This window comes from Pongo abelii, chromosome 1 (assembly GCF_028885655.2).
Source record: "Pongo abelii isolate AG06213 chromosome 1, NHGRI_mPonAbe1-v2.0_pri, whole genome shotgun sequence".
Classification (NCBI taxonomy): domain Eukaryota; kingdom Metazoa; phylum Chordata; class Mammalia; order Primates; family Hominidae; genus Pongo; species Pongo abelii.
In genome coordinates this window covers 13,387,034-13,399,650 of record NC_071985.2, presented here as the reverse complement: position 1 = coordinate 13,399,650, position 12,617 = coordinate 13,387,034, and the positions used below count along the sequence as shown (strand labels likewise).

The 12,617-nt window shown below is 41.6% G+C and overlaps 1 protein-coding gene and 1 pseudogene across 1 annotated transcript in view; both read right to left on the bottom strand.

Annotated features, from left to right (window-relative positions):
• The window catches only part of LYST (lysosomal trafficking regulator), a 213,573-nt gene extending 202,072 nt beyond the window's left edge, over positions 1-11,501 (bottom strand). The window contains exon 1 of the mRNA XM_024252983.2: positions 11,403-11,501. The gene's annotated coding sequence lies outside the window, so the exon portion shown is untranslated. The remainder of the gene's footprint in view (positions 1-11,402) is intronic.
• Positions 7,953-8,002, bottom strand: LOC112130901 (U5 spliceosomal RNA; annotated as a pseudogene).
• Positions 11,502-12,617: the final 1,116 nt, after the last annotated feature.

Here is a 12,617-nt window from a genome sequence, read left to right as displayed (position 1 = left end):
CTGAGAAATAGACACATTTACAAAAGCCATTCTCTATTCCACAATAAGCATTTAAGCCACTACCGAAACACCTTAAAAATCTTACCAAACATTTTTCATATTAAAACCAAAAACCTTCAGCAATAAAATTTTGTATGCTTATTCATACTATGTTTAAGATAATTCAAAGCATACAGTTTAAAAGTTCTTGAAAATCAATTATAAGCATGATAGTTTTCCATACCTCCTGAGGAATGCTAAAAACAGCTTGGAGCCTTATCCTAAATGTGAAATGAAAATAATAAAAATAATTTATGTAGCTGTACTATAATAATAAACTTTTTTCATATATATTTTGCGTAAGGTTAAAGATTCTGCAAAATAAGTTTTAGAAAATTCTGCAAAATAAGTTTTAGACATACTGAACACAGATATTTATAAGCTTTAAATATACCTTGCATGTATAGATAGCACGTTTCCTCTTATTTCATAATTCTTAAGACACAAAAAATTAGCTTCCCTTCAAAAGAAAGAAAAAATAATAATTGAGGCAGTCAATTACAGAAAAATGTGTTTACTGTTATAAAACATTTCACACCAAGAAAGATAACCACGAGTTCAAACTGAGATCTGGTGGCTGAATCTATTGTTCTATAAACATGTGTGGAGATGTACAGTTAGGGGAGCAGGGCACAGAACAGAAATAAGAAAGGAATATACATAAATATTTTCTGAGCAAAGGCATTTCAAATTCCGCCCACATAATTTTTTTCCCTACCACACTGGGTAGTTTCTATCATACTGGGTAGTTTCTATCACTGTGGTCTAAATGTAGACTTGTATAAAGAAAAAGGGTTAAAGGGTTAAAATAAGCAAATTACATATTGAAAACCAAACACTATGGGTTTCTATGATGCACAGGCATCTTTTGGTTATGAGATCACTTTCTTAAAATACATTAAAATTTTCAAAAGTTTGATAGTATAACAGAAAGAATAGTAGACTAAAAGTCAAGAGATTCTCGGTTTGTTTTGCCTTGTTCTCTTTAGGATCTCAGGCAAGGTGCTTAACCTTTCTGATGCCCATTATTCTTACAGATATTTAAAAAACAAAAACTAGATGATCTCTAAATGCCTCTTTGGGTTGTGAACTTTTATAAGAGTACAACATTCAGAAAATGTAGTAAGTATCAAGACTAATTTAAGATTAAAATTATACATCTTGAATGTTTCCTTAAACTGTGCATAATCAGGTTTTATCAAAACTGAGTTCTGTTTTTTAAAAAATAAGGTGAAGAGAAAACAAATATATTTCAGTAATGTGGAGCAAATGACTTTAGAAACATTCTCTAAAATGTTTAAATAAGGCTAATAGAGAAATATTTCAAGAATAATTACCAGTATTACTGTCTTTGGAAGCATCATTAAGCAGAAATTCAGGAAATGGCAAAAGATTTTAATCTTGAACAAACTCTAAGTCATAATGCAGTAAAGGTACAATGAAGTCTAGACACTTAAATATGAAAAGTAGGATAAGAGTGAGCTGATGGATATAAGCAGCTCTTACAAGTTACACAGGATACACTGATTTTTTTTCCGAGATGGAATCTCACTCTTGTCGCCCAGGCTGGAATGCAGTGGTGCGATCTCAGCTCACTGCAGCCTCCACCTCCTAAGTTCAAGCGATTCTCGTGCCTCAGCCTCCTCAGTAGCTGGGATTACAGGTGTGCGTCACCACACCTAGCTAATTTTTTGTATTTTTAGTAGAGATGGGGTTTCACCATGTTGGCCAGGTTGGTCTTGAACAACAGGCATAAACCAGAGCCATCTTAGGTAAATCAAGATGTTTGGTCATACCAGTGATAAGTAACCAGAGAAGCTATCACCTTAGAAATGGTTGTGGATGTTGAGAATAAGTGAATTGAGCCCTCAACTAGATGGGCATGAATGGAGATTACTAGCCTAAGATGATTTTCTCTAGTCACATAATATTGCCCTGAAATATCATGGGCTATTTCTTCTGGGTACATCTTCCTATATAAGGATCTTGGGATTTGAAGAAAGTTCTAGATTCATCTCTAGATGAACATTCAGAAGTCATTAACATACAGGTGGTATACGAAAGCTTAGAAATAGATGAGATCATCAAAGGAAAGCACAAAGAAAGAGAAGTCAGGAGGAGGAGAGAATCCAGAGGCTCACCAACATGAAGGAGCTGGCAAAGAAGAATCCAGCCAAGAAGACTGAGAAGGAGTGGTTAAGAGGGGTAGGAGGAAAACCAAAAAAGAGGGGTGTGTGTCTGTGTGTGTGTGCTTGCGTGTGCACACAGGTGTATATATACACACACACACACAAACATGTATATATACACACATAAACATATGTAAATACACACACACACACACACACACACATATATATATATAATTTCACAAGCCAAGAGAGAAGAGAGGGTTAAGAAATGAATGGTTAATATTTTCATATGCCTCACACTGTGGGCCAGGAAGACAAGTCAGTATTCTCCTAGTTTCCCAAGATGACTTGTGAGTCATTGCTATTCGATTTTATCCACTTTTAAGATTACATTATAGCTATATTTATAGTTGTCACCTACTGACTTTTGAGTCAGCCATCTCCATTTACTGAGAATTTTGTCATATAACTATCTTCCTTTCCACACAGAAGCTATATATTCTGGGGACTTCATTATCCATAAGAACAATTAATCCCAACACACAAGACTTAAAGCTCTTTGCCTTCTTCTTCTTCAATGACCCCTACTTTGCAGAAGGCTAGCATGGTTTAGTAGTCAGGCATAAGTGCTTCAAAGCTAGAAGGACTCAGAAAGACCCAGGTACTTCGTAGCTGTGAGTCTTAGGAAAAGTTACTTAATCTCACTGAGCTCCAGTTTCCTCATCTGTTGATACTAATATGTGAAACATAAGCATGATAACCTATGGAAAATATTTACTATAGTGACTACTACACAGTGTTCAATGAATAGTAGTTTTTATTAATATTAATATTGTTATAATTAGCACTATTAATCTTGGCTATCCACCCATCATTGGTCATTCTTTGGCCCTTATCATCACCTGAAACTGCTAACTCCAGAATCTTAAATTGAGAATTCTCACAACATATGTGCCAATTTTTCCATCTCTAGTACTCTTTTATTTCCATTAATCCCCAACTCATTTAGATTCTTCATCTTCTTCATTATCCACATTTACCAGCCTTGTCTTGGCTTGGCTTTGTTCCTTAATAAGCAGGATTCCTATGGCTCAACCCTTCAATTAGCAGCCTCATTACCACTCCCCTATTCCTTGACTTCCCACTACCCCCTACTCAAGTTTTCCATCACACCTTCCCTTCCAATCTCAATCCAGGTTCGGTCTACTTGTTTTCTGCATTGTTATGGGTGTGGGGAAGGGGAGTGGTCCAGGTTCAGTCTATTTGTTTTCTGCATTGTTATGTGGGGCAGGGAAGGGGAGTGGGGGCAGGCAGGCTGCTGGAGAACACTGCTTAACCATCCTGTTGGCCTCTGTACATTTGTGATTTCAAGCCTGGAAGGGTATTCATCATGATTCAGCAAAGAGGTCACATGCCCCTAGTTAAGTCCCTTTTCCAATCTCAATAGTAACTTTTCTTTTCCCCTCAAGCATACTCCAACCCATGTTCTTCCTTCTCAATCTCAGCAGATAATCTTGCTTCACAGAGAAAAAGAGATGCCATCCTGGATACTAACTTATATCTACCCCATTTCCTTTTCGTTTTTAAACAGGAAGATACATCATTCCTCTTCTTCAGGGTAACTCTTTCATTTGTCCTCCTGGACCTGACTCTTCCATTTCCTCCCATTACATTTGATCAATTATCTTCTATCTCTTGTGACCTCAATTTTCTTCCTCTTCAATGGTCCCTTTCCCTCAATCCACTGAAGTGTCCTTGGCTTCTCCATCCTTAAAACAAACAAACCTTCCCAATGATCACATCTACTTCCTCAAGCTTCTACCCACTAACCTCCCTTCATTACCAAAAGTATTTGAAAGAATATATTTACTGAATAAATGAAAATTGTTTTATTGGGTTTAGGCTTCTCTCCTGAGCACCAGGCCTTTTTTTAAAAAAAAAAAAGTATTTATATCTGACTCAGTTTCAACAAAGGAAATAAAACAGCTAATTCCACCAAACTGAAGAAAACTGATGGATTTCACATCTCCAAATCCACTCCTCCACCCGTATTTTTTAAATTACGAGTAATTATCTGCATCACCATTCACCCTCAGACAATCTAGAATCTTTAAAGCCTGCTTTGATTCCTCCCTCTCCTTTACCCATAACTACACGAGGCCTTTCTAAAATCTCTCACATCCGTCCCCTTGGTGCCTTCCTGGGATTATTACTGTTGAGGTCTTTCTCATCTTACACTAATTGAAAGGGATGTTGTGAGGGTTAAATAAAATAATAAATGGGAATGTACTCTGTAAGTTATAAAGTACTATACAAAGATTATCATACAAATACTATTACATCTTTGGCAAAGTAAGCATGAAGTTAGCTTAATATGACTTGTTCTTAAACAAATTCTGGGTCTTAGTAATCAGTGCTTTCTTTTCTAATTACAAATCACTAAGCACTTGGCAAGCTGGTCTACAGTTTTTCTAGGAATCAATCAGTGTCAAGATTTTCAATACACAGTTTCTGGACTTTACCTTCCTCTCCCTCCATTTTTAAATGTAAAATATGCAATTCTTCAGGTTTCTGGCAAAAACCTTCTATCCTCTTTTTTAAAAAATGACTTTATTTTTTAGAAGAGTTTTAGGTTCACAGCAAAACAGAGAGGGAATTACAGAGTTTCCATGTATACCCTGCTCTCTCACACATGTACAGCCTCCCCAACTATGGACAGCCCCCCTAAACTGGTACATTTGTTATAATCAATGAACCTACACTGACAGGTCATTATCACCCAAAGTCCACAGTTTACATTAGGATTCACTCTTGATGTTGTATATTCTATGGGTTTCGACAAATGTATAATAACTTGTAGCCACCACTGTAGTATCTACAGAATAGTTTCACTGCCCTAAAAATCTTCTGTGCTCTGCGTATTCATCCCTCCTTCTCTTCACCACTAATCTTTTTACCATCTCCATAGTTTTGCCTTTCCCAGAATGCCATACACTTGTAATCATAAAGTATGAAGACTTTTCAGGTTGCCTTTTTTCACTTACTGATATGCACTGAAGATTTCTCCATGTCTTTTCATGGTCAAGCCACTTTTAAACACAACTTTACAGGTATAACTCACATGTAACAAACCACATGTTTAAAGTGCATAATTTGATACGTTTCAACATATGTGTACACCCATGAAACCATCATCAAATCAAGATAGTAAACATATCTAGTACCCCCTGAAGTTTCCTAGTACGCTGCTGTTCTCCCTCTTTCCCGCCCCTTCCCTCTGTAACTTATCTCCAGGCCAGCACTGATCTGCTTTCTTCCATTATAGATTAATAGGCATTTTCTAGAATTTTATAAATGGAACAATGCAGTATGTACTGTTTTTTTCTTTTTGTTCTGGCTTTTTTTCGGGCTGTGTAATTATTTTGAGATTTATCCATGTTGTGTGATCTAAAGTTCATTCCTTGTTATTGCTAAGTAGTAATCTGTTATATAAACATTGCTTTTTAAAGATGAGTGGCAGTAGTTTTATAAACATTTCTAATATGTGTAGTACTCTACCCTGTTGTTCATTTATTTCTTCCATTCAGTTAAAATAGTGAAAAGCTCTCTTATGTCCTCATCCATTTTATGTTTTAATTTCATATTTCAATGGAACAATGACTAGCCTTTTGAAAATTATTTGATTCCTTTCTTGATTAAGATGATCAATTTTAAGCATTAATCTTTCATGTTATCAGGTAAGATTTTTGTTTTTCAGCAGTTAGACCTGGAAAGCCTTCAACATTTCCAAACGTATTGGACCTTTCTCATTACTGTAAACAAAGTTGGGGGATTAAGAGTTACAAAACCAAACACTGGTGAGACACAGCAGCAAAATAAAATAATATCAAAGACAATACAGTGTCCTCAAAGACTCCAAGATCAGTTTATAATTATTAATCTGACAGATTTTTATACATTTTAAAGATATATTTAGGTTGAAAATCCATTTTAAAAAATTAGCTTATTTCCTGGTTCTTAAAGTGTAGACCTTAAATTCCAGAAGACTGATATATACACATATATGTTTTGTTTGTTCTGTTTAGAGATGACATGTTGCTGTGTTGCCCAGACTGGACTCGAACCAGGCTCAAGCGATCCTCCCACCTCAGTCTTCCAAGTAACTGGGACTATAGGCACAAGCCATGGCTCCTGGCTTCGGAGACTGATAGACTTTTTATCCGAGTTTTACATGGCAAATTCTATTGCTACAAATACTATATAATTTGATTTAAAAGATCTTCATTTAACATGTGATGGCCCATTTATTTCAAGCCATCTTTACTGAAACAAAAGAATTAAGCTAATTCCTGCATATTACTAACTTACCAGTGTTAAATGAAATTTATAGGAGGTCATTGGTTTAGACTGAGCTCCTCCTGCACTAGGGACAACAGATCAAATCAAAATGGAGTCACTCATGCTGAAGTTCCACTTCACCAAGTCAAAACTAAGTTGTTTATCTGACCTTCCAAGCAACCAGGAGAGACAGTTAGTAGTCAAATCCCAAACAGGCCAGTTGATATGATATGATATGATATGACTGACATAAGGGAGTCCCATCTGCTTTAACCCTAATAAGAAAAGTAACTTTAAATGACCAATTTGCTTTTTCTTTCTGTTTCTGTTTTCCTCACTCCTTTTCAGTCTATACGGTAGTACCCCTTAATCCACAGATTCATTTTCCAAGGTTTCAGTTATCTGAGGTCAACTGTGGACTGAAAATATTAAATGGAAAATCCCAGAAATAATTCAAAATTTCAAATTGCACCCTGTTCTGAGTAGCATGATGAAATCTCATCCTGCTCTATAGTGTACATAGGATTCAGTACTATCCACCAATTCAGGCTTCCACTGGGGAACTTAGAACTTATCTCCCCAAGGCCGGGTGCAGTGGCTCATGCCTGTAATCCCAGCACTTTGGGAGGTGAAGATGGACAGATCCCTTGAGGTCAGGAGTTCGAGACCAGCCTGGGCAACATGGTAAAACCCCAACTCTACTAAAATTACAAAAATTAGCCGGGCATGGTGGCAGGCACCTGTAGTCCCAGCTACTCGGGAGGCTGAGGCAGGAGAATCACTTGAACCTAGGAGCTGGAGTTTGCAGTGAGCTGAGATCACCCCACTGCATTCTGGCCTGGGCAACACAGCAAGACTCCATCTCAAAACAAACACATACACACACACACACACACACACATATCCCTTCAAGATAAAGTGAGACTACCATAAAACCAACCACTTCTGCTCGGCTCATCAGAACACTTGTTCTATTTTATAGAATGAAGTGTTGCCTGATTCTACAATGGCAAAGGTGAAGTAAGATCTTTAAGCTAAATTTGTTGTAATTTTGTCTTTTGACATTACAAAGCATTAAAAATGAGTCATTTCCTTTGTAATTTTGCAAATGGCCAAGTAAAGCCACACTTGATAACATTTTAGGGCTTAAAAAAAATCTTGAACTTGGCCCGGCACGGTGGCTCACGCCTGTAATCCAGGCACAGTGGGGGGCCAAGGAGGGCAGATCACGAGGTCAGGAGATTGAGCCCATCCAGGCTAACACAGTGAAACCGCACCTCTACTAAAAACACAGAAAATTAGCCAGGCGTGGTGGCACACACCTGTAGTCCCAGCTACCCTGGAGGCCGAGGCAGGATAATTGGCTGAACCTGGGAGGTGAAGGTTGCAGTGAACCAAGATCCTGCCTCTACACTCCAGCCTGGGTGACAGAGCGAGACACTGTCTCCACGGAAATCTTTAGTAAAAGGCGAAAGATTTATACGATTCGAAGAGAAACCAGAGAATGACTCTGTCTAAAAAAAAAAAAAAAAAAAAAAAATCTTGAACTTAAGCCAGCAACAAGATAATTCAGGAAAAGATTAATCAGATGAAGGTGTTCAAGTTAAATACAGCAACAGACCAAAAAGGTACTCTGAAATTCTGGACTATATGGCTCTCTCTACAACTGAAGCTAACAAACACATTATGTGAGTGCAATCAAACAAAAATAAAACTACAATTGGCAAAAGAATGACTAGGTTGGTCCAAAAGAACTAAGAAGAAAATAATCATGAAATCAAAGTTGGCAGTTTATGGGTGAAATTTTTAACCCCCTGGTATAGTCAAGGTAACGTAAAAAGTGTCTTCAAAACAAAGTCACTTGCGTTTACTACTAATAATCTCAGCTTTGACAAAAATTCTTTGCTTAGCCAAACTTACTTAGGCTTTTGAATTTTCTGTGAGGCCCATCTGTGCACTTCCTTGTAAAATCCAGTATTAGCAAAGAACCCTGCTAAGTCTGTTTAGCATAACATCCTGGATATCTAATCATCCTAAATATCTGATCAGGTTCCTCATCCTCCACCATTCCCCAGGTAATGTCTGATTGCCCTGGCCTGTCTTCAGCAAGAATCCCGTTAGGTCGGCTTAGCCAGAATCCCCCTTAACCCTGATGTTTCCTTTTAGCAATTTTCCATCCACGATCTCCACACTGCTGCTTGGCTATAAATTCCCATTTTCCCATGCTGTATTCGGAGTGGAGCCCAGTCTCCCTCCCCTACCGCAGGGCCCCACTGCAGAGGTCTCTATATCTATTGAGATGGTTCTCAATAAAGTCTTACTTACCATTCTTAAACAAGTATCATTGAATAATTTTTTTCTTTAAAAACGTGGATGTCTAATTTTATTGTCTTCTAACCAACTTCCACCCTTCTCCCCACCAAACCTACTCCTCTCGTAAACCTAATCTCAGTACACAAGTACCCCATCTTTCTACTTGTTTGGAACTAAATTTTGGTGTCTTTTACATCTCTACCCTCAATTTATCCTGAAATCAATAACCTCTCACCACCTCCACCAATTCCACTCTGGTCCAAGCTACATTATCTCTGGCCTGGATTAGGGCAACAGTTCCGGACTGGTATCCCAGCTTCTGCTCCTGCTCAACCCTTCCCCTACAACAAAGTCTATTCTCCATCCAGCGCCCAGAATGATCATTTTTAAAAGGCAAGCCTGGGGCTGAGTGCAGTGGCTCATGCCTACAATCCCAGAATGCTGACACGCCAAGGTGGATGGATCACTTGAGCCCAGGAGTTTGAGACCAGCCTGGGCAACATGGCGAAACCCCATCTTTACAAAAAATTAGCCTGGCATGGTGGGTGATGTGTGCCTGAAGTCCCAGTTACTTCAGAGGCTGAGGTGAGAGGATCACCTGAGCCTGGGAAGTCGAGGCTGCAGTAGGTTGTGATCGTGCCACTGCACTCCAGCCTGGGAGACAAAGTGAGATCCTGACTCAAAACTAAAAATAAAAGGTAAGGTTCTTTACTTAAAGAGTGGACTCCCCTTTTTACTGAGAGTAGAAACTCAAGTCCTTAAAAGGGCCTACGAGGCCTTATACAGTCTAATCTCCCACCACACTAACCTCTTTGACTTTACTTCTACTCCTCTTTGCTTTCTCCACCACAGCCAAATCCGCCTCTCTGCTGTCCTCAAACATGCCCAGCACACAGGGCTTCTGCAAGCCCTTCTGCCTTCCTCTCTGCTAGCACATCCTTCCCTCAGCGAGGTGCATGGATTATCCCTCACTTACTTCTGGTCTTGGCTCAAACGATATCTTTTCTAGGAAGCTTTCCCTGGCTGCCTCTAGTTAAAATTGCAAACCTCTCTCCCGGTTCCCTGCCCTCCCTCTTCCCTGCTTTTTCTCTGTAGTACTTAACACTATCTGACACAGCACATATTTTATTTGTTTATTATCTGAGGTCCCCACTAGAATATAAGCTCCATGAAGGAGCAAATATTTATGTTTTCTTAGAAAAGTATCTGACACGCAGTAGGTGCTCAATAAATATTTACTAAATACATATATATAATGATATAGTTTGTGAAGTATTTTCATGTAAATTAAATTACAGCAATTCATTCTTCCTTATGCCCTCTCTTCTCCAAATTCTCCAACCTTTGTAGTAACAATATGGATGACAGCAAAGAGCTATCAGAAAAAGAGTTGTTGGCTACTTAACAAAGCTCTTTAAAACAGATACCCCATATTAATCAACTACATCTATAAATTGAAAGCTCAAAGTCAACATCTTTATTAGCATAGGGAATCTAGGCGTGGAATTTTAAAGTAATAGCGCAGAAGAGCAAAGAAGCATCAGGAAGAAAAGTCTAATTCATTCTGTCCTATCAATCTGTTAAACAAACAACAGGAAAATGCAACCTGCATTTGATCTTCAAGGAAACACTGGCCCAAATTCAACACGAACGCATTCAACACAAGATTCGACTCCCTTAAAATTTTCTATCTGCTTAAAACAAACCCCATTAACTATCAAGTGCCGTCGCTGGGTGTGTATGGTCTGCTGAGCTGATCGGGGATGTTTTGTTATGTTTTGTTTAACCAGATAAGAATTAGCGTTAAGGAAACGTTTCTTAAAGCCTCTGTATCCCCTGGACCATTAAGCAACCCCTTCGTTGGGCTTTACACTGTGGTACCGGGGTCTTCTTGGGTAATTTCCCAGCTTATTTAACCCATCAGAAGCGAAGGGGCATCTCAGTCAGGCTCCAGTGATGCCGGAGACAGACGGCAGATGTCTCAGGGGATACCCTGGAAAGAGAGGCTCTCGCCCAGTCAAAGGGTGTCACGGACAGGAGGAAAGAGCGGACCGAGGCGCACGGTGGAGGTGACAGGTGGGCTAGCGCCGCAGGGCAAGAGCGCGGGGAGTGACCGGCTGGGTGGTGGCGCGGAAACCGTCAACTCCCATCGTCAACCTGACAGCTTGGGCCCAGCTGGGCTGAGTAGTGCAGCGGCACAGGATCAAAAAATAAAATAAAGGTAGCAACACACCGCCGTCAGCCTGCTCGACCTCGCCCCCCGCGCGCTGCGAAATAAAGTTAGTGCCCAGTGGCCGCTGCAATGGCCCACAGGGGCCCAGCCGAGCTCCCGCCCGCGGCTCGGCGGCTGTCAAAGGCGGCCCGGCGCCGCGAGGAGAAGTCCCAGAGCCCAGAAGCCAGAGAGGACGCCCCGAGCTGGTGCGTCAGGCCGAGTGCCCTCGCGCCCTCAGCCCGGCGGCCCCAGCCCTCAACCCAGGCTGACTGCCACCAGCCCCAAACCGCCTCCCCTCCAGGCCACGCAGAGGGGCCGGGACCCGGAACCTTCTGCCGGCAGCGTCGGCGCCCGGCGGCCGCCTTTACCTGGTCTGTGGCAGCTGCGGCCGCCGCGCACTCCCCCTTCTCCCGGAGAACCCAGAGCCGACTCCGCTGCCGCCGCCGCCGCGCACTCCCCACCCCCGCCCGCCCAGGTAACCCAGGAAACCGAGAACACCACCCCCTCCCTCCCCTCGTCCGGACCAAGACCCGCTCGTCTGCGCGTGCGCCCTTGGCTCCGCCTCGCGCGTGTAAGCCCCGCCTCCTCTGGGAGGGCAGCGCCGGCGTCGCAGGGGTGACGCGTGGAACCGCCAAGCCAATAGGGAAGGCAGTGGGGCGGGCCGACCCGCGGGGTTGCGGCCGCGGCCCGGTCTGGGTTTCTCAGCGGTCGGGGGGTCGTACCCTGGGTCCGCATCTCCTCCCAGGGCTCTGCGTAGTGGGCTGGGTCAGACCCTGGGGAGTGCGAGCACCGTTTGAGAAGCACCAAACACAAGCGCATCGTCCGCCTCTTCCATTCAACACAGACTGTCAACCTGTCCCATTGTGTAGGTCTAGAGGATGAAGATAGAAGAAATAACGGGAAGGAGTCAGGAGAGGGAGAAAGGGTTACCCACAAGGCACCCCTAGTCTTCCTCTGGGACCTGGAAAAAGCCATATTGTAATGGTTACCGTCGGCTTCTTTCAAGAAACAAAAAGAGCTTTGCAAAGCCACTGCAGAAGTAATTCAGTGAGGTGGTGTATTTTCCAACCGACTCCTGTTCAAACACGGTTTGTATACAGTGCGCACTGTCAGTGTCATATGCCCTAATAGACCAGTCCCTCCAGAGGGTGGGAGCTGTAGGTAAAATCCAGGATGTTTTGGCTGCATGGCCGGCTCTGGGCCCAGCACGCTGCTGGCAGACTGCTGCGGTAGGCAGTTTGGCATTTCAAGGGCCACCCTCCTCACCTCCTAGCCACTGGGACAGCAACGCCAGAGGTACTGGGAAAAAGCCTGAACTGTAATCGTTCGGTAGTTTTCAAGTTCTGCCAAACAATACAAACTATTAATAAGCAGATAATCTACAAATTGACAGGAATTGCTGTAGAATCAACAACTTCCTTATTTTTTTTGCACAGGAATTATGAAATAGAAATAATTCAGGATATTATGTCCCAAGCCTATATACCAAATGTTACTCCCAATTCCTCAAACTCCCATCTGACCCAATGACAAGCAAAGTGCCTTAAGTTGCCCACTGATGTGGTTTAGAGGGTGCTCTTGGG